This window comes from Podarcis pityusensis (genome assembly GCF_964106645.2).
Source record: "Podarcis pityusensis genome assembly, chromosome: 5".
Taxonomy (NCBI): Eukaryota; Metazoa; Chordata; class Lepidosauria; order Squamata; family Lacertidae; genus Podarcis; species Podarcis pityusensis.
Window position 1 is genome coordinate 73,527,865 of NC_138032.1, and position 27,045 is coordinate 73,554,909.

Here is a 27,045-nt window from a genome sequence, read left to right on the forward strand (position 1 = left end):
CCACAGTATCATTAAAACATCCTTAATTAAAATGTACAATAAGACAGTATACAGGAAGAAGCCGAACAACCCACAATGCTGTCAGCATCCCCAAAGATGTCTTTTCCTAGAAGAGAGTTGATCAAACAAACCCTGGGCTGAGGCCAGCTTGTCTGGGACAACAGGAGAGCAGTCTCAGAACTGGAATGGCTTGCCATTGCCGATACCAAAAAGAGAGAGGGAAGTGCCATCTGTGCGAGTGATGCAGTTACAAAACATCACAGCAACAATGTGCTTAATGTAACTGTTTTGCCTGTTCTGCTCCTGGAATTGTGAATTATGGTGATTGTGCTGCTTGATTTGCAAAAAGAGAGAGAGGGAGGGAGAAGGAGAAAACAACCTGTGCAGGCCATAGCTTATAAATTACTACAATGAGATTTGCTCCAACAAAATTTTATCTTGTTATTTTTACAGGAGCTTTTCATTTTCTAAAACATGTTCTCCATTGAGGAAACTTTCACAGGAGCTTACTATTTTACAAAACTTGCTTCTCGGATAGATAACAAGGATTCCCAATATTTATCTTTCTTCCATTATTTGCTTCTTCGGTTATACATCTGCAAATATATTTATACATAACAGCTCCCATCAATTACCGGTTTCCCTCACTGATAAACCCCTAGCCTTATTGGTGACCCAATCAGGTAGACTATATAAACATGTAGTCAAAGTGTTCAGATTAAATTAATTAAAGTTAATACAAACCTCTTTTTATTCTCCTTCGTACAAACAACACTAGCATTCAAATTATATTACATAGGATTAATACAAACCTTTTTCTGTTGGTGACTGACGTATCCTCCCCACTGGTGCCCAAATCACTCCGACTAAGTTTGATGCTATGACCCTTAATATTTAAAGTTCTTCCCTACTCTTGTATAGGTATAGTGTAATCACAGTCACATGCTAGAGTTAGGCTTATTGAGTTCAGGCTCCAAAATCCCCAAGTCTTTCTTAAAGTCACCACAGTCTCACTGGGCAATTTTGCAAGAAACACAAGAGGTCCATTGAAGTGTTCAATTCATGTGGCACTTGGGTTCAAAGTCTACAGGTGAATATTTCCTCAACAAGATCCAGTCAAGGTCCACTTTATTATAGGAATGTTCTTACGCCTCAGAAAATTCTCACAGATGTGATAATCAGACAAATAAGCTACATATAAACGGTTATATTTTATGTATGTTAATGACACATTTTTGGTGTGTTTAAAAACCAGTGGGATCAGTTAGATTTTTAATTTTTAATTATTTATTAAATTTGTATTCTGCCCTTCATCTGAAGATATCAGGGTGGTTCACAGCATAAAAATACAAGACAAAAACACAAAATACATAATAAAAACAAGAACAAAAATAAACCAAACCAATAACCCCCTCTCCCACAAATACATTTAAAAGCATATAGGATGCTAATCAGTGAAAGTAATGTTTTCGCCTGGCGCCTAAAGGTGAATAATGATAACATATTGTTTGTGTATGTTTTTGTCCTTTACGTTGGGGTATTGTGGACTCCAACAACTCAATATTGTTATATTGAGACCCCTTTTCTAGTAAAGACATCATTTTCTAACCTGCTAATGGTGTCATGCTTAATTACCTCCAGCAGGTATTTTATTTGTATGGATTTCTTGGGGTACATTTGAATTGGAGTCAAATGACAATGGATTGGTACAGCCATGTTATTTTTAATCAACTGAGATTAAATCTTGCTCTTTCAAATTAATCAGACTGATAAGAGTTTTAAGTTAGGCAGAGTTGGGCCCAATATTTTATACAAAATTTAATCTCCTAGAGCTAGTTATAAAACTTTCCCACTGACATTTTTTTTCCCTCTTCAAATTAATAAATGCACAGGAGACAGAACTGTCTGCCTACTTCAGTTGTCATTATGAATGGGGCTTGGCAGCAGCAAGGCATATTAAAATCTCAGATGTATTTTTCTTGGTGCTTTTAAAGGGACCAGCCCTCCTAGAAATTATATATATATATATTTTTTAAAAAAAAACCTTCCAAAGACAGAGCCTAGGGATAAAATCTTCCTCGTCATATGTTTTAGACTATGCAGTGAAGACAGTTTCATGTCACTGCATTATCAGATCTGAGAACTCTATTTGCATAATTAAACATCCATCCACTTCTTATATCTGCCATCCCTTTCTATGAAAGATGCTAATTCTACCTCCGCTTTGTGCACTGTATTCATTTCCTGCCAACAGAAAATGTAACGCTAACTGGCCTCCTGGAATTGTATTTATTTCACTAGTGATAGAAAATGCAGAGGTAAATGGATGCTCACTATAGGGTACAGCAGGGGTGGGGGACCTGTGACACTCTAGATGTTGCAGGAGTACAACTACCATCATCCCTGAACACTAGCTATGGTGGCAGTGACTAAGGGTGGGGAAGAAATACTGTGCAATGTGCATTTAAAAGTGATTCTAGTGCACAATTTTAAAACAAAGTGCAAACTGAAAAGCAGCGTACTTTGAAACTGTCACTTCCCTGAATTTTTCAATGCCATTCTGCATCCAAATGAAGCGTACAAAATGTGCATTAAATTGCATATGTTCGAGAAAATGACATAGAAAAATGCGTAGGGAAAGCTGCGTACAAAAATGTGCATATCAGGGTAAATTGCACTAAAATGCTGAAGAATTTTTATGAGGACTCCCCCCCCCCTAATGTGGAAAACTGAATTTAAGCTTGAAAAAAATGAGAAGTTGAGAGAGACTTCCCCGGTAACTGGTGTTAAGTAGCATACTGCTTCTGACACAGGCTGGATCTACAATGATCTTATAGAATGTTATATTTAATAACGTTCAAAACCTTTAAGGCAGTTTCCCATTGCTGGTGGTTTGCTGGTCTGCAGCACCCTCTGGTTTTATACATTTTAATAATGTATTTTAATGCTATAAAGGACACGTGTAGATCTGCCCACAGTCATCGTGACTAGTAGTCATTGGTAGCCTTATTCTCCACGAATTTATCTAACCCCCTTTTAAAGCCATCCAAGTTGGTGGCCTTCACAACATCCTATATCAATGAACTCCACAGTTAAACAATGTACTATGTGAATAAGTACTTCCTTTTATATGTTCTAAATCTTTCAACATTCCACTTCATTGTCTCTGAGTTCTAGTATTATGAAAGGGGAAGAATAGCTTTGATTTACTTCCTTCACAACATCCATTTTTATACACCTCTACCATGTCCCCACTTGTGTGCCATTTTTTCTAATCTAAATCCCATGACGTTTCCTCTTAGGAGAGTCACTACATCTCTGATTAATTTGGTTGCAGTTTATGGCACCTTTTCTACCTCTATGATGTCTTTTTTGAGGTATGGCAATTAGAACTGCACCCATTATTTCAAGTGCATTGTCCCATAGATTTGTAGAATGGAATTAGGATCTTGGCAGTTTTATTTTCAATTCATTTCCTAATGATCCCTAGATTGGAGTTCACCTTTTTCACAGCTGCTGCATGCTGGGTCAACATTTTCGTTGAACTATCCCACCATGGCCCAATATCTCTTCCCTGGCCAGTCACTGTATAAGGTAATTAGGATTTATTTATTGCCCCAATGTGCATCACTTTTACACTTGCTTATTTTGAATCCCATTTGCCATTTGAACACTCGTTCACCTAGCTTGGAGAGATCTTTTTAGAGCTCCTCACAATCCCTTTTTGCATTTACCAACTCAGGATCTGGTGTCATTGGTAGACATGACTACCTAACTCATTCCCAAACTCCAACTCATCTATGAGTCAGTTAAAAAGCACAGGTCCCAGTATCAATCTTTGGGAATCCCCGTTTCCTTCCATTGGGAGAAGTCCATTCATTTCTCCTTTCTGTTTCTTGCTCTTTAAACAGTTACTGATCCATAGGAGGATTTGTGCCCTTATTCCATGACTACCAAGGTTCTTCAGGAACCTTAAGGACTGCATCAAAAGCTTTTTGAAAGTCCAAGTGCATGTAAGCTGGATCACTTGCTGATCCTCTCTAAGAACTCTAAAGGGTTACTCTAACAACTCTAAAGGGTTACTGAGCCAGAGAACTGGCCTTTGCAAACATTCTAGTTCCCCTTCAGAAACACTTGTTCTTCTATATACTAGGTTGTTTTATTGTTTACAATGCTTTGCACCGGTTTCACTGGAGCAGACATTAAGCTACCTGACCTGTAGTTTTCCAGATGCTTTTTTAAAAAATTGGTGTTACTATGATCTCCTTGCCATTGATACAGGAGGCACCAACAGCAATTTGTTTCTCTTGCTAAAAATGTATGTTTACACAGGCTTTTCCAAATCACTGGGTGCCAGCTTTTAATTAACCTGCCCGCTGCGGAGGCTTTTTTAAAATGATGTTTCATAGTATTGTTGCTTTTGTTTTGTTTTTACTGTAGAGCACATTGAGATTTGGAATGAAAAGTGGCCCCGAAATATTTAAATGAAATGAAATCAATTTACAGCCTCTCGAGCCCTCTCACAGTGTGCCTCTCACAGTTCATCCAAACATCTCCACTTTTCTGCCCTCGCCATAATCTAACAATTTCACATCATGTCTGCTTTCTCCAGCATTTTTGGGAAGGCGCTCTGGCTGCTGCTCCTCATGGTTGGCTGGGCATCTTCCTCATGAATGAATGACATTAGTGGGGAAGGCTTTGCCTGCCACAAAGCTGCTCCACCTGGACGACATACTGGTCGCCTGTTGTGTTTTCCTTTCCTCCTCCCATGTGTTGGAAAGAGGCAATCATCAGAATATAGATTTGCTGCTGTTGCCTGCTCCTGGAATGTTGAAGGATTTTGTGAATCAGGCTTTGCTCTGAGGGTTGTTTTTTTTATTAAGAAAATGGCTCATTTGAATATGCATTTTCTGCTCCAAATCTATTTTTCCTGCAAGATTAGAGCCAGAGGACTAGATCAAGCCCTGAATCAACTGTTTTCATTGAGAGGAGATACTTCATCAGATTATCAACCCAGCTACTAACAATTTAGTATTACAAGATGGGTTCAGGCAGAGAAGTCCTCTTTATGTTTTGCTCTTTTAATGATGTGGACATTTTTGCTACCAGATATACGATGATTTAAACATATTTCTAGTATTCAGAATGCTTTAATATCCCTGTGTTCACTCTGACATCCTTCTTTAGTGGGTTACCAGTTTAGGGACCGAGCATTCAAACTGGAGAGAACTGAGTCCCCAACTAAGCAGAGAAACCTCATGGGTCCAATTCTATTGCTCAGACTATTCAACCACACCAACTCTTAATTACTAAATACATGTAATATTTAGCTACTGTAGGTAAGGCAGCTTGGGCAGCTGCTGTTTAACAAATGCCAGGTCAAACCCCACTTGGGAACATGGAACTAGTTGTAAGGGTCTTTGGATCATGGCTAGATTGGGAAAGTGCAAACTTGCCATTTTTTATTTTTTTTACAAAACCCATTAAATGCCAGTCCCCAACAAATATTAAAACTGTATATCCTTTACTGCTTTGGCAAGCAATCTTAATAGGTTCATTGGATGGGTCGTTAGATGAAGTGGCAATACTTTTAGGTCACCGAAAAGATTCCATGAAGGAAAGCAACTAATAGCAAATATGCTGAGATTCATAAAGTTGCCATTTCGTTTCAGTTTATAGCCTTTCAAAACCTTTACGTAAATTACAAAACAGAGCTAAACTGGTGAGGCATGCAGATTTCATATATATGAGACAACAAAAAGAAGAAAAGATCAGCCTGAAGTCTTTTCATTTTGTTCAAGATGCAAATACATAATTTCCACCACCATGAGTTGCATTTATTGTGAGCTATATGTTATTGTGGAACTTCATTTTATAGTTAACTTCTTTTTAGTGGAAATTGTTGACTTGTTATTTTTTACTCTTGTTAATTAAATTATTGTTTAAGCACACAAGAGCTTTTGCTAGGTATAATTGCCATTTACATTCATTTGCCACTGTGTGCATACTCAACAAGGACCCCTTCCCAATCAGAAGCTCTTTGGCAGGTTTAACTGCATAATACCCATATTTGCTACACATACACTTTGCTAAGTACACTGAAAACACTTTAGATGCGCATGTTTCAAAGGGATGGCTTGTGTTTTCAGCGCTCATTCTGTTCTCTAGACAGTGGTCCAGAAGCTCACAGAAGCTCAATGTGCTTTGTCTAGACTCCTTCACAAATGGGCAGGCTCCCTAATAAAATTGGCACCATCAAGCAGTAAAGGCTTCCCAGTTATGCAGTCTGTCATAAAATTATACACAAATATGCATATTTACACAGTATGTACAAAATCCAAGAGGGAGAACTAATTATGTGTGGGGTCTTACTGCAGGAACTTTTCTTTTCCTTGCAAGTGAAGCTGAGAACTTTTGATCATGCCTTGATTAAAATTCGTCAGGACTGCCAGGGACCAGAAAATATTGCTCTGAGGGCCAGATGTGCCCTGCACACTGCCACTTGCCCATCCCTTCTCTAGCCTGTGGCCACAAAGCACCGATTTGTACCTGCTGACGTGCATAACTTCTCACATTGCTGAAGAAAACCCCGTGTGAAACCTTACGCAAGAAATATGCTCCACCTAATCAACTCTATTAATTTCATTCCAACACATGCAAATTATTTTTGACATATACATGAGGTGCTCTAGGGAGTGCACCAAAATTGCTTCCATTAACTGGATGAGCTGACAAGAACAAAACGACACTGCTTAAAGCAACATCTGGCAGCCTGCTACTATTTCAGACAAGAATTTTCCCGAGGCCCAGTCCCTCAAATGGGCAACTATTTATCATTTTCATTTGAATATTGGAACAGCAAAGCATCAATATGTCAGTGCAATGCTTGGGCATGTCACTTGAAAAGACTACTAGTTCTTGCCAACAACTTCTTTTTCCAGGCAATTTTGAAATGCTCTACAACAGTGCAGCCAAACTTCTGAGTACTTTGCTGCAATCTTCTCTTGCTGCCCTCATCACTGCCTCCACCTCCACAAGAATGGAGAATGTCTATCTCAACAAATCAGTGATACCCAATGTCTCCATGTCTACTTTTCTTTTAACCTTCTTTTAACTAGATCCTGGAATCAAGTGGATCCACCTTCCTACATAAAAGCCAAGGATGGGGAACCAGCATCCTGTGGGCTGCCCCAAGAAGTCTTCCCAATTGGCTTTGTAGCCTCTCAGCCTCTTCTTTGCCCACTGCTTCTTATCATTCTTAGAATGATCTCTCTCTTTCTACATAGCCAAATTATAGAATCATAGAATTGTAGAGTTGGAAGGTACCCCAAGGGTCATCTAGTCCAACCCCCTGCAATGCAGGAATCTCAGCTAGAGCATCCATGACAGATGATCATCCAACTTCTTCTTAAAAACCTTCAAGGAAGGAGAGTCCACAACCTTCCAAAGAAGACTGATCCACGGTTGAACAGTTCTTCCTGTCTGAAAGTTCTTCCTGATGTTTAGTCGCAATCTCCTTTATTGTAATTTGAAGGCAATGGTTCGAGTCCTACCCTCCAGAGCAGGAGAAAACAAGCTTGCTGCATCTTTCATGTGACAGCCCTTCAGATATTTAAAGATGGCTATCATATCTCATCACTCTCCTCTTTTCCAGGCTAAACAGCTCCTTCAACCGTTCTTCATAAGGCTTGGTTTCCTTGATCATCTTGGTTGCCCTCCTCTGCACATGTTCCAGCTTGTCAACATCCTTCTTCAATTGTGGTGCCCATAACTGAATACAGTATTCCAGGTGTGGTCTGACCAAGGCAGAATAGAGTGGTGCTATTACTTCCCTTGATCAGACATGATGCTTCTGTTGATGCAGCCTAGAATAGCATTAGCTTTTTTCTTTTTCGCTGCTGCACCACACTGTTGACTCATGTTAAGCTTGTGGTCTACTAAGACCCCAAATCGCTTGGCTCCTGTGCTCTGCAGTGAGAAAGGGACTCTTAACTTTTGCAAGCCACCATACAATACAGAAACTCTCTTGCTCACACACACATCCCTTTACCTCCCTCTCTTTCCTCCCTCTCAACTGTCATGGTATTGCCAGAGAATGCAGGGGAGGAGCAGAGACAGACAGAGGGAGGGGGGCAGGAAGTGGCGATTGAGGAAAGAGGGGAAAGCCAGGAGGCGGAATGGCTCACAAATGTTGAACCAGAGCCTCAACACTGCACAGGAAGTTCTGGCACAGACAGTGAAACAATGCCTATTCCGTCTGGCAGGGAAAGGAGAGTGTTAAAGAGGAGAGGGGAGAGGTATCACGTGAAACTTCCCCGCCTTTTCTGTTGGAGAAGGAACTGGCATAAGCCACTCCCAGAATCTAAGCCGGAGGATTCGGATGCATGATTGTAATGCGCTGCTTGTACATATGTAAAATAAAGACTGTATATATGTATCTCTGAGTGAGCAGAGGCATTGCTTGCGAAGAGCATTCACAAGCCATCACATCAACCTTGCTGTGTGTGTGTACTTGTGGATGTGTGAAGCATGTCTGTGTACAGAGTGTGTGATTGTGGCCACTTATGGGGCTTCTGCTGCTCTCACCCAGTTTTTCACAGAGGTAACACGGACCATGGTCAGAAAAAGATTCCCTGTCTCTGATTTAAGAGAGCTAGAAGGGGTAAAAGTAACCAAAAGAGAGATTAAAGGAAAAGGCTCATAGGAAATATCTGATTCCAGAACTGGCAATATAGGTTGCTCTGTGATTTGACTGTCACACAGCGAAGCTTGGAGGGCATAGTCTACTCCGACCACTTAGCTATTGCCAGTCCACTTGAATTGCTGATTTCCTTTCATATTGCTCCTTTATCAGAGAGTCCAGGAGTCAGCATTTTACTGTTCTGTATTTCTCCCTAGAGTTTGCCTTCCTATGGTCATCTCTTTGAGTTGTTTGCTTGTACATTTGTTGCTCTCTTTCACTTTAGCCTCTTAATGGGATCATATTTCCCCTGCACTTTAACTCAGTTCTTCTCTTTCATCTTTCAGAATACCTCTCAAGACCTAACCTTTTCTTGTAGATTGTCGGATAGCCAGCACCAAACAAAAATTCCTAAGGTAACCATGCACTCTCCAGCTCTCTCATTCATTCTCTCTCTAAAACTATTTCTAGTTTGCAGTCTCTTCTCTGACTAGAAAGGAGAGGATAAGGATGAAGAATCTTCTCCAACCATGTCACACCTAGGCATTTGACCTATAATTCTCCTAACAGAAGGTGTTCCTGGAAACTATATAGTTTCAAGTAGTCCTTCTGGTTCCATTAATCCATTCCTGTGCTAACCCCACAAACTTACAATACATTATATATTTTTGCATAGACATATCTCCCTTCTCCATATTTCTCCTTGCTCTTTCCTGATGCTTTGCCCTTAGCATTTATTTATTTAGATTCATTTCCTGCCTATCATCAGTTTTATGACCCCCGAGTTAATAATAGCTTGATTGTAAGCCTTCAAGCTGGCATGAGGTTTCAGTTATGATTGTGATATCTGTGATTATGGTATCAGTTTAAGCGTTATAGAAACAAGCAAACAAATAAAGGACTAAAAAATAGTCCAGTAGCACCTTAGAGACCAGCTAAGTTTGTTCTAGGTGTAAGCTTTCACGTGCATGCACACTTCTTCAGATACACTGAAACAGAAGTCACCAGACCCTTATATATAGTGGGAGGGCGGGGTGGGTCTATATATAAGGGTCTGGTGACTTCTGTTTCAGTGTATCTGAAGAAGTGTGCATGCACGTGAAAGCTTACACCTAGAACAAACTTAGTTGGTCTCTAAGGTACTACTGGACTATTTTTTAATTTTTAATTTCAACTGCGTCAGACCAACAGGGCTACCTACCTGAAAATAAAGGACTACTTGCTAGACTATAAGCTGTATTCTTGCCAAGATGGTTTTAGAAGAATGAACCACTATCAAATCCGCTATCAAATCCAGGCCCCTGTCACCTTAGGAGGAAGAAAGTAAGAGAATTAGAAAAGCAAACAGAAGGAACAACTCTGTGACTCAGAGGAAAGCCACAGATTGAAGAAACAGCAATTTCTCAGCAAAGAGAGAGAACAGGAGGGACACAGCAGAGCTTAATAAAAACAACAACAACCCCAAAACAGTTTGTTCTCTTGCAGAAGGAACTACAAATGAATAGAATATTAGGGTTTAGCGAAAGCAATAGGATTGGCAGAAAGAGCAGACTGGTTGAAGAAGAATAACTGACTGTAAGGAGCTGTGAGTTAGGTACAAAGTAGTTAAGAAAGTAGTTATTTAAAAGATGTAAATTGGCAAGGTGCCCAAAAAACCCACCCAACAACCCCGAAAACACACATGATGATGTGCTATCATCAACAGACGCTCATCCAATATAACAGATCACTGTTCTCACTTTGCAGCCTTTTTTGTATGTCATCTTGGCTAAGAAATTAAAGTTTTGCTTAGGAGTATATACTTTCCTTTTTGCTGTAAAGGTCAGTGAGCATCAAACTTCATCTGACATCTAATTATGCCAGTAAAAGTGTGTGAACAAAGAAATGCCAACTTACTTAAATAGCATATAACAAGCACTTGTCCCCAGTGTTAATGAACCGGATAACTAAGGCAAAACTATGCAAACACTATAATTTACAGACAAGATGACACAGATTTACTTCAATTTACTTTTCCTTGCAATGCACTTGGTTTTGAAAGGCCATTCCATTTTTTAAAAAGGCCATATTTGCTCACAACTTTCCCGAAAGCTTCCCTGGAACTTGCAACCTTCCAATCAACATATTTTAAAACAGAAGGCATGTTAATTTGGGCTTTTCTATGCTCTTGTCCCACAGTACCAATATTAGTAGTGAATTGCTTGTGAAACGGCTCCCCTAAAGAGGCCCACCAGGTCTGGTCTTTGACAAATTTTAGGAAACTGGCAAAGGCATTTCTGTTGCATCTGGCTGTCAAACAAATTGCTTTTAATTGTCTCCATGGTTGACTATTCTGTTATCTTTATGCAGCTTTCTTTTTAACTATAATTTTCCCTACTTGATTGATGTTATTTTAAGTTGTATATAGCTCACCACCTCATTGATTCTAAATAGCATATAGGCAGCCAGTACAAGCTTTTGAGCACAGGAGTGGTGTGTTGATGGTACCCTGTACCCATCAACACTCTAGCCGCAATATTTTGCAGGGGCAGTGACATTTGGGACAAGATTCGCCTTCTCACCTTCTCTCTGAATGTACAGAGTCTAATTTCTGAAGGGCTTTTAGTTACACGATTTTGAAAGAAATTAAACAATTTAAACTATGCATACCAGTGCAGGACTGAAAGAATGAGTTCCTCCGTTACCTGTCATGTGGAGAGGTAGATGAAACAGGTGCCGTCAGCTTTCTAAGGCAACTTGAGCAGCAGGTGTTATTTAGAAGGAGCAAACTGGTAAGAAATATGCAAATAATCAGTGAGCAGTTTTTGGAGGTGAGGCCAGAGAAGTACTTTCCGCTAAATACCTTGCCATCATACCCTCAATAACAGCTGGGAATTTGAGAGTCTCCAGCTTCCAAGCCCACTGGTACTCCACCCTGCAAGTGACAGCTGAATTTCAACTTCTTTCTTTTGAAAAACCTTCTGAATTATTTGGCACGTACAAAAGGCTATGCATTACAATTACGCAAGGAACTCAAGAAACTGGGGCACTGTGTACAATTAATTTCACCCTAGCTCCCAACTTCAACTTGTCCCAGATAATTAACGAAAAGCTAAATAAAAATGTATTAACATTATATATAGTGTTAGAATGCTCACCTACGATCAGCATGGACAGTAAGAGATTTGCTCCAGTATCCAGTGAATTTCATATGGATTACTTTACTTTTGTGGAATCAAGCCTGACTTGAGAGTTGTGAAATGGAGCTTAATCATGGAGATTATCTTTTAAAAATATGAAGGTATTTTCTTTCTTAATATGTGTCAGGGAACTGACATCGGAGCGAGAGGCGAAGGGGAGGCTCCTAGATGATGCTGGCGAAGGACCCAGCAGCAGGGGGAGAAACAGCTCAGTAGAGGGGGAAGCAAATCAGCGCAACACCAGGGATAAAGGGGGGCAGATGGGGGAATCGGAGAGAGGGCTCCAGGACTCTTCACTGGACCTCAGTGAGGAGGGCACAGGTCCTCTGCTACCCACGCCCTCCCTGCGCAGAAGACTCCCGCGCAGTGAGAGGAGGAGGAGACTGGGTGTCAAACAACTTTTATGTTGGAAGAGGTTCAAGAAACGCCCACTGACGGATTCTGCCAACGACTGAGGCAGCCACGATGAGAAAGGGCTGTGCAGTCAGAAAGGTTTAACAAGGCAAATTAGCCTAGAGAGGCACCAGTTTACGCATGAGTAACTCATACTCATCACAATATGCAAAAAAAGAAAAAAGAAAATTCATCTAAATTATAAAAAATACAGAGATTTTATAAAAATTGTGGTCAAAAACATTATAGGAAAAAAAGAAGTAGGTCAAGAAGTACAGAAATTGTAATGCTACACATATAAAAAAACCAATGACTATATTTCACAACTTTCAGAGGTAATTTCTATAGAGTCAAACTGATGGTAGCTTTCTTAGCATTGGTCTCATTGGCTTTCCTCAACATTTTGCTAATAGAAAAGTCTACTGTCTTTGCTTTCTACAATCCACATTTTCTAAAAGTGTTCCAAAAATGCCGAATGCCATATGACAAGTCAGGCATGAGATGAGCATTTTCTAAGACCTCTTCTCCTGAAGCCAGGAACATCTTGTCGTCCTTAATGCTCTTTTGCCCCAGGCAGCCAGCAATTGAGAAATCATCCCTGCTGTTATGATATACTTAGTTGCCATTTGAGCCATGAGGCTGAATAACTGCTGCTGCCCTTCTGAAGGCGGCTTTGTTAAAGAGGATGGCATGGTCTCATTCTCCATAATCAGGTAGTTTGCCACAGGGGACTAAATGCAGCTCTCCGGGCCTTTCTGGCTGACCCACTGAATTCTGCTCAGGCCACCCAACTCTCCCTGGATGCTTTGCGCCATCCATGAGAGTTTTTGCCTCGCTGGAATGTGTCATTGAACTGTAAAAACTGCCTCCTGCTTACCTGGATTGAGAAGAGAGAGAGATGGGTCTATGGGGGTTTCGACTTTCATATGGCTGGGATGTAACCTACTGTACAAAGGAAAGAATCATATCTGTTGCTACACCCCAGGTCTCTGGCCCTGCCTACCTCTGGTATGAGGGAATATGGCCATTGGACTAAGAAAGGTCCCCTACCCCTAGTTTACTGGATATGTGAAAAGTCCTGCCAACAAAATGCTATGGATTTTATTTTTATTTTTTTGGGACGCCGTTAGAACCTGCCTTTAAGGGCATCTCCCACTGTGTTCCAGTCATACACCAGAAACATCTGAAAATGAGTGGGGGGATATTTCACTCTGGCATTATCGAAAAAATAATACTTTACATTAATTAGTAACCAGCATTCAAGTCAACACAAAATAACAACAACAACAACAACAACACCCCAAATCTGTCTGATTTGCCCCAGCCACTCTAGGTGGCTTCCAACATATATAAAAACATAACAAAATGTTACACATTAAAAAGCTTACCTATGCAGGGCTGCTTTCAGATGTCTTCTAAAGGTTATATAGTTTCTCATCTCCTTGACATCTGATGGGAGGGTGCCACTACCAAGAAGGCCCTCTGCCTGATCATTTTATGTTATCATGATCACTTGAGGGTTTTTCCCCTATCCAAAGACCCTTGAAATATTGATTTGAAGAAGAACCTGGTGAATAGGTGGGACTATACTCACAGTTCAGCAGGCAAGAAAATAATGATCACAATCAGAGACATGGCCAGGCTGCAATGCCGCCTGACCGTCTGAAGGTAGGTGGACTTCGCCAACTGCCTGCCCTCTCTGCCCTTCCTTTCAGATGGAACAACACTATCTGGTTTAAACAATGCCTTTACATCGTATCAGTGGGGCGGCGGGGGCGGGGGGGCAGTGTCACTGTTTTTTCAAGTGCAGGCAAAGCTGCAGAGACTTCTGTCTCTTACACGGTTTCCCTTCACAACCACCTCCCGTTTTCTGTTCCATCCTTTACTCACTGCATGCAGCCCTGTTTCCATTCCACAGCAGTTCCCCCTCCACACACAAAAACAATTGTTCATCTCGCTGCTGCAGCGAAACTATGTAACTTCCATTATTGTCATTATGTTATTCCAGCTGGCTTATTTTATTGCAAAGAAAACACAATGCAAATTTGGGTGGGTGAGCAAGCGTGGGAGAACGTAATCGACTACATACCATTTGTGGACTGAAGGCAACAGTAGCAGCAAATGTCAATAATATTCACTGGATTGATTACTGTTCTGGACATGTGACATGCAAGCAATCACTGGGAATTTCCACTTCCATTTTCACCAGAATTCTCTGATATCCCTACTCAGTCAGTAAATCTGACTGTGCACACTTAAATCTTCTTCAATGATCTTGCGGATTCCCTCGTACTCGTCTGCAAAACTCTTAGGATTCCCTCACTTTCAATCACTGAGGGATTGATGGTTAACTCTTCAAAATTTCTTGTTTCATAAGCAGCCGAATTCCAAAACTTCTACCTCAAGAGACCTACTCTTCCTTCACCACTGGCAGCTCTGCCATATCCCTCATTGTCAAAATTAAGACTTTAAGCTCCAGTACCTATAAAGCAAAGCACCATGTGCTTTGATGCATAACTCAGACTGTGTGCATGCAATGAATAAGTTGGGACATAGAAAGAGTGTAGAACATGGTATTGGCTGCAAAATCCAACTTCCTGAGAACCTTAGCTTTCATTTGAATGAAGCAAGTTTTAGCCCTCATTGGTAAACAAATACATGTTTGAAATTGAGTGGGCAATGCCTGCTGAAATCTTAGAAGTCAGATAAGATGAGATTGCAAGGTAAGATAGCCAGTGATCCATAATAGAGGCACAGTGATCTACATAGCTTTATGCCCTTTCCCAAAACTAACACAATAAGAACTGTGTGCAGGATAAGTTGCAGAGGAATGTAGGGGAAACTACACAAAATTATCTGATCAGTATCATAGATAAAGGTCACAGAATTCAACTTTCCCAGCACAGAGTTTGAATGGTCATCTAACACCCACACTATTTTTAATACATAAAGCTCTATTTTTAATACATAAAGCAATGGCTCACCTCTCAAAAAGGGTATGGAGAGGTGAGCCATGCTGGCTTGGACATGTCCAGAGAATGGAAGATGGCAGGATCCCCAGGGACATGCTCTATGGACTGCTGACGTCAGGCACCAGGCCCATTGGCAGACCAGCTCTGAGTTACAAAGATGTCTGCAGATGTGACTTGAAGGCTGGCAACGTAATCCTACCATGTGAGAATCCCTTGCAGATGACCACAGTGGCCAGAGACAGTCAGGTTGTGCATCCATAGCAGTGACCAGAGGAGGAATGACCTCTGAGAGGAACATAGAGAGAAGAAAAGCCACAGCAGCACAGCCAGACGCTTTCATCTGCCCCAGCTGCAACAAAACATGTCTCTCTTGTATCAGTCTCTACAGCCACAGTAGGTGCTACAACCTTCCAGCAGTTTGACTTCACCCCCAAAAGTGCACTCCTCCATTGTCTCCCAAGACAGACAGATGTCAACAGCAAAGCTCTGATCACATCGTGCAGTGCTCACACATCAAATTTCAAAAGGAGAAGAGACTGCAAAACCTTATGCAAGGAGGGCTTTTAACTCACCTTTAGGAATCAACCATGTTTTTTATTTCATTGATCCACTGAATTTGGTAGTGAGAATTCATAAGCAAGACCTCGGAGGATGAACATACATTCCAGAGCACTTCAAATGCATAGCAACAACAGTTTCAAAATCCACTGATGAGCCAGATTGGAATCCAGCCTATCTGCAGCCACTTTAAATGCCTCTGAAAAATGGCAAACAAATGCAATTAGTGTTCAATAAGTATTTAATGCTAAGCAATGCATTTAAGTACTTTTATATGGCATTTTAATTGGAAAACACTCTTCCAATTACATTTATTGCACATTTCTGAACCTACCTGAATAAAATATTAAATGTAGCACCTTGAATGCTGCTGTTCTACCACAATGCCAAAAAACTGAGGGTCAGAAAGTTTGCCATAAGCCACCAGAAAAATGGTACCATCTGAGGGATATCAGCCCATAAGTTTCTGCTATGTTCTGGAACTGCATCATATGTTGGGTGGCCTGTAGATTTTAATAGATTTTCCTTTCTTTTTGCAGTTAGCTCCAACTCATCCTATCCACCCCAAAACAGGGCATAATATTCTAAGAGCACCATCAGGGCTGTAAAGGAACTGTAGGCAGTTTAACCAAATGCACTGTGTACCATGACCCAGTATCCTCCTTGCCTGGATCATTAGGTGACTGCCAGAAGGCAAGTCCATGCTACTGTCTGATATAAATCCCCTAGTTCAACTGCGTTCCCCCAGTCCATACCCGTATGACAGACTCAAACCTGTTTCTTCCACAGGAACCCAAGTCTTCCTCACCACTTTGAAGTGACAAGGTGTGGGGGTTTTTTTGCTCATACCAATACTGAAGCCATGATACAGGCAAAGCTAGATGTACTGTTATGTTAAGACTAATGCACCAGCCCAACTGGGGCCCTTGCTGTGGTTCAATTGCACAGCATTTCCAAGTGGTTAAAAGTGTGTTTCCCCCCATTTTCAGGTTTCTTTAAAATTCTCTGCAGCTTAGAAATATTAACGTAAACCAAGGAAGGAGCAACCATGTTCTAGGCTTGAAAGAAATTAGAGTAATGGCAGGCTGCCAACATTTATTATTATAGCTTTACTCTTCAGCAATTTAAAATTCAGTATTAAAAAAGGATGGAACAATTACAGTAGCATGAATATAAACTAGAATAAAGGTAAAGGGACCCCTGACCATTAGGTCCAGTCGTGGCCGACTCTGGGGTTGCGGCACTCATCTGGCTTTATTGGCCGAGGGAGCCGGCGTACAGCTTCCGGGTCATGTGGCCAGCATGACTAAGCCACTTCTGGCGAACCAGAGCAGCACATGGAAACGCCGTTTACCTTCCCGCTGGAGCGGTACCTATTTATCTACTTGCACTTTGATGTGCTTTCGAACTGCTAGGTTGGCAGGAGCAGGGACCAAGGAACGGGCGCTCACCCCGTTGCGGGGATTCGAACCACTGACCTTCTGATCGGCAAGTCCTCGGCTCTGTGGTTTAACCCACAGTGCCACCCATGTCCCATAAACTAGAAATAGTCACTCCAAATAGCAAGCAGGCCCACTGAGAAGAAAGAGGAAACGTTGGCATGCAAACCCTGAGGTTTGCAGAAGCTGTTTAAAAGAAAAACTGAGAGCCCCACCACCACCAAAAGCAACAACAATATACCCTCCAACGTTTCTAGGATGAGGGATCCAGAAAATGCTAAGGGCTTTACAGTTTAATCTTATACAAGTCTGTAGACCCAATTTTAAGTCCCACTTAGTTCAGTAGGGGCTTATTCTCAGGTAAGTGGGCATAGGGCTTTGCAGCCTTAATCTGAGCTACAAGTCCTATTTTGGATTAGAGTGCCTTCTCCTTTGGAATGTAATAGTTCCGGGCTCTGTGTGTGTGTGTGTTTTAGAGGTTACCAACAGCAAACCTAGTCAGAGCAGAAAATTCAAGCCGTTTATAATGCTCAAATCCCTCAATACAACACAGCCAGCCACAGGTAGTGTGACTGAGAAACATATCACCTCTTCAGTAATACAAAGGCGTGATAGCAATCAATGATGCAGCCTCTGGGTGCATTTCAGATCATGACATTCCATTCTGTTTCATACAAAGGGATGCCTTCCTTTATGCAGACTGCAAAATACACACACTTCTTCCTGCAACCTGATTTTCAAAACTATTTGTTACCAAGTCTTTCCTGTGCTATTCTTATTATAATTGCATTGTTCCTTCTTTCTACCTAGGGCTCTGATGAGAATCCCTGTGCATCAGTCTAGAATATATAGTCTTTTATTAATCATAACAATGTAACTATAAGAACATAAGAAGAACCTGCTTGGTCAGGCCACTGGCCCACCTAGTCCAGCATCCTGTTTTCGTCAACCAGAAGCCTGCGGGCAGCTCACATTATATGCATCTACATTAGCCACATTATAATGTGCATTATATGCATCTACATTAGCCACATTAAGGCTGGATCTACAATGACCTGTTTAATGTTATTTCCTCCTATTAGAACAATATTAGATATGTTGTTCTAAAACGTCGCAGGGCATGCTTGTTACTTAAAATGTTCTTTACCTTGCTTTTTTCTTTCAAATGTAAGTAATACCCGGCCACACCATTTTCTAGTACGCTGTTTCTATCTGTGCTGTTGGTTGCTCTTGTGTACCATTTTAATTCTTCCTTGCTCCCATGGGGGGGGGGGGTCACAGTTTGAATGCAGTAAAAAAAAAAAGGTAAAACACTACATAGGGACATATGAGCAGTGTTTCACCAATATAGCAGCATAAAACGATAAAAAATTAAGCGATAAAAAAGACAAGGTAATAACACGTCATGAACGTAAAAGTAGAACGTCATGTGTCCATCTACATTATCAAAACCATTCCTTAATGTTAAAAACCTTAAGTGTAGACCTGGAAGTGAGTCCCATTGAACTCAGGTACAGGACAACAGCTATGAGATTATATGGTAAAAGTGTCAACTCCTAATAATTGCTCAGAGGGAAGGTCCAATGTGTTCAGTGGGGTTGATTTTCTAGTAACTGTGATTAGGATGGCATTTTAAGGCTGCAATTATGTGCATACTTACCTCAGAGTAAGTTCCATTTCAGTCACAGGACTTATTGTTGAGGAGACATGCATAGGGTTGGGCTGTAAATTTACCATAATTCACTGTTTTTCTTCTTAAACCTTTGAAGTAGCCCAGCATGTTAAAAAAATAATAATTCAGATGACCATGATGATTTTGACTTGGAGATGATTTTCCCATTTTTGTTTGCATCTGCCCAGTGGTAAAAGGATGTGACCGTGTTCAATAAATGCTGTTGACACATTATGCTAAAAGCATAACCCTGATGTAAATAAAAAGCCTGAGAGAAAACCTCACTGTGTAAGTGAGCAATAGCATTGGGAAGTCATTCACATTATTGGGAATATGTTACTCCGTTCCTAACAAGAGATGCCAAGTCTTTTAAAAAACAAACAAACATGGGTGTTAGCCTGGCTAAAAGAAAGTTGCATGCAGCGATTACAAATTTTGCAGCCTGGCAGCCCATTGAGAGAAAGAGCCAGAATTACATTAAGAATATTTTCCTATAGTTTATCTCTTACTGCCATCTGCAGGTCGTATACAAACATTGTTTGTTCATTTTTGCATTTTAGAGCATTTTTATTTAGCTCTCCAGTGCTTCACATAATTATTTGAGGAGTGGGTGGGAATGGGAGGGGGGTCCTCCACTAATGCTAGCTGCTAGTTTTTAAAAATTGAGGTGTGTGTGTAAAGGAAGCTCCTGACAAGCAGGTCCCCCAAGACAACAGGGCGCAATTAATTGGGCATTTCTTCTGCAGAGGCCCCAAAAGAATACATTTAATTGGAGCTTCTTCAAGAAAACTTCCCAGTGGACCATAGTCATAATTCTTACTGTGTTTCTGTGGTATTAGAATGGGAAGCCATAGCCCTCTGAGACCACTCCAAAATAAGTGATCTGAGGCTCAGAGCCAAAAACGCTTTCAGATGTGTATTACCATTCACTTAGAGCATGAACACTCCACTTCATGAACGCCTTACATCTTGCCTACTGCCAATAAAAGCACCATTATCAGTCCCACAGTAAATAACTCTATTACTTGACAGGTTTTCATTTCATAACATGGCCCTCTGTTTTTAACCTATCTAAAGCCTGTAACTTTGCATGCTATTTTCTGTCTCATGTGCTTCCTTCAGCCCGTGCTGTAGATGTGGGCCTGATCCCAGACTCTCTAAGTGTCCCTTTTTTCCAGGGACAGAAGCCGTCTCAGATTCTGATTTGATCCCAGAATGTCCAGCTTTTCCTTCAGACACCCGTTTTCATTGGAGCAATGTTGGGAGGTTATGGAGTTATTCGAACCCCGAGCTGTCTGAAAACAGCCCTGAATATGGAAGTCTTTTAATGTTTAATGTTTTATTATGTTTTTATATATGTTGAAAGCTGCCCAGAGTGGCTGGGGCAATCCAGTCAGATGGGTGGGTTACAACAACAACAACAACAACAACAACAACAACAACAGTAGAATAGAACATCAGATAAATATTGGAGGGTATGTGATCCTAGTCTTATCACTTTCAGCAGTCATGATTCCCCCTAAAGAATTCTGGGAGCTGTAGTTTGTTACAGGTGCTGAAAATTTTGGGGAGACCCCATTCCCTTCCCAAAGCTACAATTCCCAGAGTTCTCTGTGAAGAGGGATTAGTTGTTTCAAGCCATGACTGTTGAAAGTGGTATCATAGCACTTTAAATGTGTGGTATGAATGTGGTCTTAGGCTTGTCCAACAGTAATGCAGTAATGAAAGAGAAGGAGATGTTTAGTTGCAAGAAACGGAGTCAGTAGGAGAGAAGGGCAGCCATCTCTAGATGATCACAGAATTCTTTTGATTTCAGCCATTATTCAATGCTTTTATCACAAGTGGAGAGGTGGTTAGAGAGAGAGAGACAGAGAATGAGAGAGAGAGAGAGAGAGAGAATGAGAGAGAGAGAAGAGAGCACTTGTTTGGTAACTTTAGAATATGAACATCTGCAGAAGATGAAAGGCAAATGTTATGGTAGCACAGGCATCAATTTTAAGGTAATAGCAGGCATGGAATTCTAATCACTGGAGTTTAACCCCCAAAACAGCAGCAGAAGACAGCTAGAACCATCAACAGTGCATTTAGATTTTTCCATTGTGTATTCGTATTTTACAGTTTTTATGAGAGAAAGTTAACCTAGCAAGTTGAAAGAGTAGTGGGTTTTTAGATATTTTCTGCCATCTAGAGCATTGAAATTGACACTGCATACATATGCAATAGAGATGTTACTTGGGTGGGCAGTTTTCCTCCAAGCAGTCCTGAATTTTATGTTGTGATTGTGACAAGTGCTTCCAAATGAGTTTATTACGGCATCAGTGCTGCTTATGCATGCATGTTTTTCACAGCATTCACATGGCATTGTTAGCATCAAAATGCCAGCCTGTATTTTTATTTTTTAAAAACATTTAATCCAGATTCACCCTACAACAGAAAATCCAAAAAGTAAATAACCCATTATACAGCCAATCATTGCTGGTGTGGATTTAGTGCATTTTTCTCTTTTTTATGGGTGGTTTTTCCACATATGTGATGGCATTTTGGTTGTTATTCTTTAATGCCATACATTGACTTCCTGTTCCTGACTTTTGTTCCTGGTGGCCCAAACAATTTGAAGAAGGGACTTCTCATTTGCACTAACCTTAACACAAGCACATTTTCTATGGCAAGAGTTACAAAACAGTCACTATGCCCATCTTCCAATAGCAATTTAAGGTAGCTCGTTGAATGCTTGTAAACAGCGATTCTGCCACATTCTGAGGTAATGGTAAATGAATGCAATGACAAGCAAAACAAATATTTATTTGCTGACTGAGACCCAAATCGCAATCAAGAAACTTTGGTGGTTGCATCCTACTCTAGCCTATCTCTTTGGCAATACTGGTTCAATTGCAACTTTTATCACCATTATAGCATGCCCTCCAACAATTCTCCTCCAACATGAAAGTAGGAACATCCTATTCAATAATAATAATAATAATAATAATAATAATAATAATAATAATACCCCACCCATCTGACTGGGTTGCCCCAGCCACTCTGGGTGGCTTTCAACATATATAAAAACATAATAAAACATTAAACATAAAAAACTTCCATATCCAGGGCTGCCTTCAAATGTCTTCTAAAGGTTGCAATTTATTTATCTCCTTGTTCAGGGGTCACATAACTCTTTATCTTCCTACATTTCTCCGATGAAAATAGGAACATCCTAAGGAAAAGCAGGACATTCCAAGATCAAATCAGAAACCAGGATGGTTTCTGTAAATCCAGGACTGTCCCTGGAGGGGCTGTTATAGTATTTTTAACAATACCAGTAACAGTAAATTTTGTTTTCCTTCTGGCTAAAAGTCCCAAGTCAGAGATCAGCATGGATTGGACTCATGACCTGACTGCAGATTCGGAAGCTAGCTATCTCTGTCACAAAGGAAACAAAGGCATTCAATTAAATATACAAGGAGGATTGCCTTGGTCGACAGCTCTGCATATCATTCAGATCCCACAGAGACAAGTGCAAATGAATGCATCATAACTCCTTGCCAATTCCACAGCCTTCCTAGCACTAATAAAACAGAATGATTCGGCTCCTCCATAATAATATGACAGCAACAATCACGGATAACAATGGCTGTCAAAGTGAACCATTCACAGTGGGATCAGGTGTTAAACAGGGTTGTGTTATTGCCCCAACTCTATTCATTATTTTCATTGCCATGATCTTACACTTTGTCGAAGGGAAACTCCCACTGGAGTAGAAATCATATATCGAACAGATGGAAAGCTCTTCAATCTGAGCAGGCTGAAAGCAAAGAGCAAGGTTACTGTAACTACCGTCATAGAGCTTCAGTATGCTGATGACAACGTAGTGTGTGCATGCTCAGAGGATGACCTCCAAACCATCCTAAATATCTTTGCAGAAGCTTACGAAAATCTTGGCCTATCGCTCAACATCCAAAAACCCAAAGTGCTGCACCAACAAGCACAAAATAACCCCTCTGCAGAGCCACAAATCCAACTCAATGGTGTAACATTGGAAAATGTTGATCACTTCTCCTACCTGGGCAGTTATCTTTCCAAAAGGGCTGACATTGATGCCAAAATCCAGCATCGCCTAAGCTCTGCAAGTGCGGCTTTCTCCCGATTGAAGTGCAGAGTGTTGAGGACCAGGACATTCGCAGGGAAACCAAAATGCTTGTTTACAAAGCTATTGTCCTACCAACCTTACTGTATGCTTGTGAAACATGGACCACTGATAAACACCATCTCCAACTCCTCAAAAGATTTCATCAACGCTGCCTCTGAAAAATTGTACACATCACTTGGGAAGACAGGCAAACTAATACCAGTGTACTGGAAGAAGCAAAGATTACCAGTGTTGAAGCAATGATTCTTCAACATCAACTTCATTGGACTGGTCATGTTGTACAGATGCCTGATTATCACCTTCCAAAACAACTACTCTATTCTGAACTTTAAAATGGAAAGCGTAATGTTGCTGGTCAACAAAAGAGGTTTAAAGACTGTCTCAAGGCAAATTTTTAAAAAATATAGTATAAACACCAACAATTGGGAAACACTTGCCTGCAAGCGCTCCAATTGGAGAACAACCTTTACCAAAGGTGTCATGGGCTTTGATGACACTCAAACTCAGGACACACTGCAGAAACATGCTAGAAGGAAGGCATGCTTGGCAAATCCACACCACTATCAACTCCCGCCTGAAAACCAATGTCCCCACTGTGGAAGGACGCGTGGATCCAGAATTGGCCTCCATAGTCACTTACGGACTCATTGTTAAAACCGTGTTTATGGAAGACAATCTTACTTGCCTACAAGTGATCACCAAAGAAAAAGAAACAGAATAACAGCAAATAGCTTTCTAGAGCACTCAACTGAACTATCAAAATTGCTTAAAGATTAGGCATTCCATTTCACTCTGCTCCCCACACCATTGTCAAACCAAAATATAAACCAAAATTTAAGTCTACCATATAACACTTTATTCTAATGACCACCACCACTACTATTCTAATGACTTCTGAAAAGTTCCTCCCAACATGCCAGGTTTTCAGGTCTGTGGAGTATTTTACATGGAGATCCCTTTATTTACAGTTTCAAATGGTACAGCCCAGGGTCAGACATGGGTCCTTTGCTCATCTGGCTTAGATTCTGGTTCCCCCATATTTCTTCACTTACATTTTATGCATCTAAGTTCACATTTTCACTGATTGCAGCCAGAAGCGTTTATTCACTCTCCAGTAAATGCTTTCCATCACTACTAAGAACTGAACAAGAAGCAGGGGTGAGTGCTTCTCCTCACACCACGGTAGTAGCACGAGTGGTAGCAAATTCAGTCCAGAGAATTATCCACTTCAGGGAGCCAGGTCTCCAGCATGATTTGGCTTCTATGTCTCTTTGTGGCTAGCTTGCCTCTCAGGAGAGAACTCTGCCAACAAAAGAACTGATTGGTCCATGGTGAGTGAAAGGAGGTCTGTTCGTTCTTCTACATAGCCCAGAGAAGACTCTTACAGAGCAGCTCTAGAATCTTTGCAGCTGCCAATAATAGTTCTCTGACATCATTATGACATAATGAAAATACAATACTACCTAGGGAATCCCACAGTACCCTCTTCCCTGTCATCAGCTGGCACTGGAGAAACCTAGACTTGTTGACACTGTAAAATGAAGAGACACAATGACTAAACAGATGCTAGTGCTTCCTTCCTCTGGCACAACATGATTTCTGCCATCACAAGTCAAAGTGTGATGGGCTCAGCTCTTGGGTGAACCTGGTACGGGTTGCTTCCTCAACCTTTGGTCGGCATGTAGAGGCACAGGACCTCTGTCTTCACACCACCACAGTCTTACCCATCAAACTAATGGGCCATCAGTTTGCATATAATAAGCATTAGTTCTGACAAAGATCTCATAGCACTCTGAATTACAGAGAAGTAGATATAAGATGAAGAATGCCACTTGTCTTTATGGAAATTTAAGAGAGAGAAAGAAATCCATCCATCATAAGACAATGTTGATAACTATAATTGCACATATGACCCATGAGCTGAACTAATGAACAACAGTCCTTTGAGTAATGTCTTCAGCTTCATGGAAGCCATTTGTTATTTGATAGAGAATCAATCCCGATGACTGGCAAAATGGGTCCTCACTTTTTTTGGCTCAAGATTTTGATGAAGGAGTTATTAATGTGTTTGAGATGAGCTCCATTTTTTAAATTCTGCTGTCACACATGTGCCGGACATAAAGTGCTGAGGTTATCTATCGGTACAATAAATTTATTCAGACAAAAATCTGAACTGGGCCAGAATAAATAGACTCTGGGTGTGCCATTAGGGACCTTTCTATATGCACAGAGTGGCATGTACTGTCAAGACATTTAGCTATATGTGCAGAGGTCAGGGCAACAGGCATAATTCTCTGCCCACAGTTATGACTCACAAACTGGGCTTTGTATTTGGAGTTCTAAGGCCATGCAGTGTAGAAGTCAGTTGGCTGTCAGACATGGGCCCACCATTTGCTGGTACTTCAGCACACTTCAACCAGTGTGATCAACAGAGTGTCCCAACAGAACATCAGTTTTACTGCTTTCCAGTAGTCAGGCTTCTCCAGAGTTCCAAGTTAAGAAAACTCCTTCCCTACTTGAGATTAAAGTATAAAGTGTTTGTTCTTGTCTCAAGACACAAGACGGATCTAAACACACTAACTTCAATAATACATTTCTTCTGATCCAAGGGTGCCAACTTGAAGAAAATATTGGGGGGGGGCAGGTAAGCCCCATCCGGCATAATGGAGCTGGTGGTTCTGGAGAGGCCAGCGACTCCAGGGTGCCTTGCCATGCGGTGCCCCGGCTGATGTGCTCCACTTGTGGCAGCACCACCTGTCCTCATCAGGAAGAGGCAGAAGATGTGCACAGTGACACTAATCATCTCCTTTCTGACACTGTAATACGCTGCCATATCACAAAGTATAGTTGGCAATACAGTGGTACCTCGGGTTAAGAACTGAATTAATTCTAGAGGTCCGTTCTTAACCTGAAACTGTTCTTAACCTGAGGTACCACTTTAGCTAATGGGGCCTCCCGCTGCCGAGCCGCCGCACAATTTCTGTTCTCATCCTGAAGCAAAGTTCTTAACCCGAGGTACTATTTCTGGGTTAGTGGAGCCTGTAACCTGAAGTGTCTGTAACCCGAGGTACCACTGTATATTATGATGTTGGAAAGCAGATATCGCCCAGCCCTATTGGTGACATTAGTAGCCCCAACTGTGCCAGAGTTGCTGACCCAAACGGCAACTGCAGACTTGCAAAATGCTGAGGCGTAATTTGCTGCCACTACTTGGTATTTACAAGTGGGTGCTCCTCTCCTCCATCACCCAGCCACAATCACCAATTATTTGTGGTACCTGCGGCACCTGCCCTCTTTAGCTCCCTGAACTAACCTGTACAGTTTATCTATATCTGCTTGCCTTGACAGGTCTCTTCTGAGTATTCCTTTCCCAAGCCTGTTATTGTTGTTAGCTTTGAATCCTGCTCAACCCTGTCTGATCTGAGTTTGCCTGGTGATAATGCTCCCCAAATGTCATCTTTCTTCAGATGATGCTAATCGAGTTTGCCTTCAAAGGATGTGCCGATATTGCTCCCCTGGTGCAAAGCTGCCATATCTGTTTGGAAGATGGCAAGGAATAAATATTACAGTCATTAAAAGGCTCCGCTATGCCCGACTCTATTTTCTAAAGGGTATGCTGAAGCTGTTACTTGGCAATCTGCCTCTAACATAAATGTCCTCATGGGTTTCCACTGAAACATTGTAAAAGCAAAATAATAATCTCTCTGTGAATTCCTGTCTATGCTGCTGCTACTCAACACCCTCTTAGTAGGCCCAGATCCACCAAAACAATCAGGAGTTGGCAATCTAAGGCCCACCAGATGTTGTTGGACTACAACTCCCATCATCCTTGGGGCAGTTTGGGGCAGATGAGAGTTGGAGTCCAGCAACACCTGGATAACTTCTGCTTGCTCGTCCCAGATCTAGATAAGTCTAATAGGGACTATTCATGGACACTAAGTGAAGTATGTGGTGATGTTAGTGATTGTTGTTGTTTTTGCAGAATTAGCATTATTTGTGGATTATATT

The 27,045-nt window shown here is 41.1% G+C and overlaps 2 long non-coding RNA genes across 2 annotated transcripts in view; one reads left to right on the plus strand and one right to left on the minus strand.

Annotated features, from left to right (window-relative positions):
* Positions 1-26,444, minus strand: part of LOC308476927 — an 808,687-nt gene extending 782,243 nt beyond the window's left edge. Inside the window, exons 1-6 of the long non-coding RNA XR_013986197.1 lie at positions 26,351-26,444; positions 24,090-24,339; positions 15,797-15,981; positions 13,641-13,793; positions 11,818-11,971; positions 11,365-11,448 (exon numbers count right to left, since the gene is read on the minus strand). This is a non-coding gene — a long non-coding RNA (uncharacterized lncRNA). The remainder of the gene's footprint in view (positions 1-11,364; positions 11,449-11,817; positions 11,972-13,640; positions 13,794-15,796; positions 15,982-24,089; positions 24,340-26,350) is intronic.
* LOC308476975 overlaps positions 1-26,480 on the plus strand; it is a 67,293-nt gene extending 40,813 nt beyond the window's left edge. Inside the window, exon 4 of the long non-coding RNA XR_013986301.1 lies at positions 26,386-26,480. This is a non-coding gene — a long non-coding RNA (uncharacterized lncRNA). The remainder of the gene's footprint in view (positions 1-26,385) is intronic.
* The last annotated feature ends 565 nt before the right edge of the window (positions 26,481-27,045 follow it).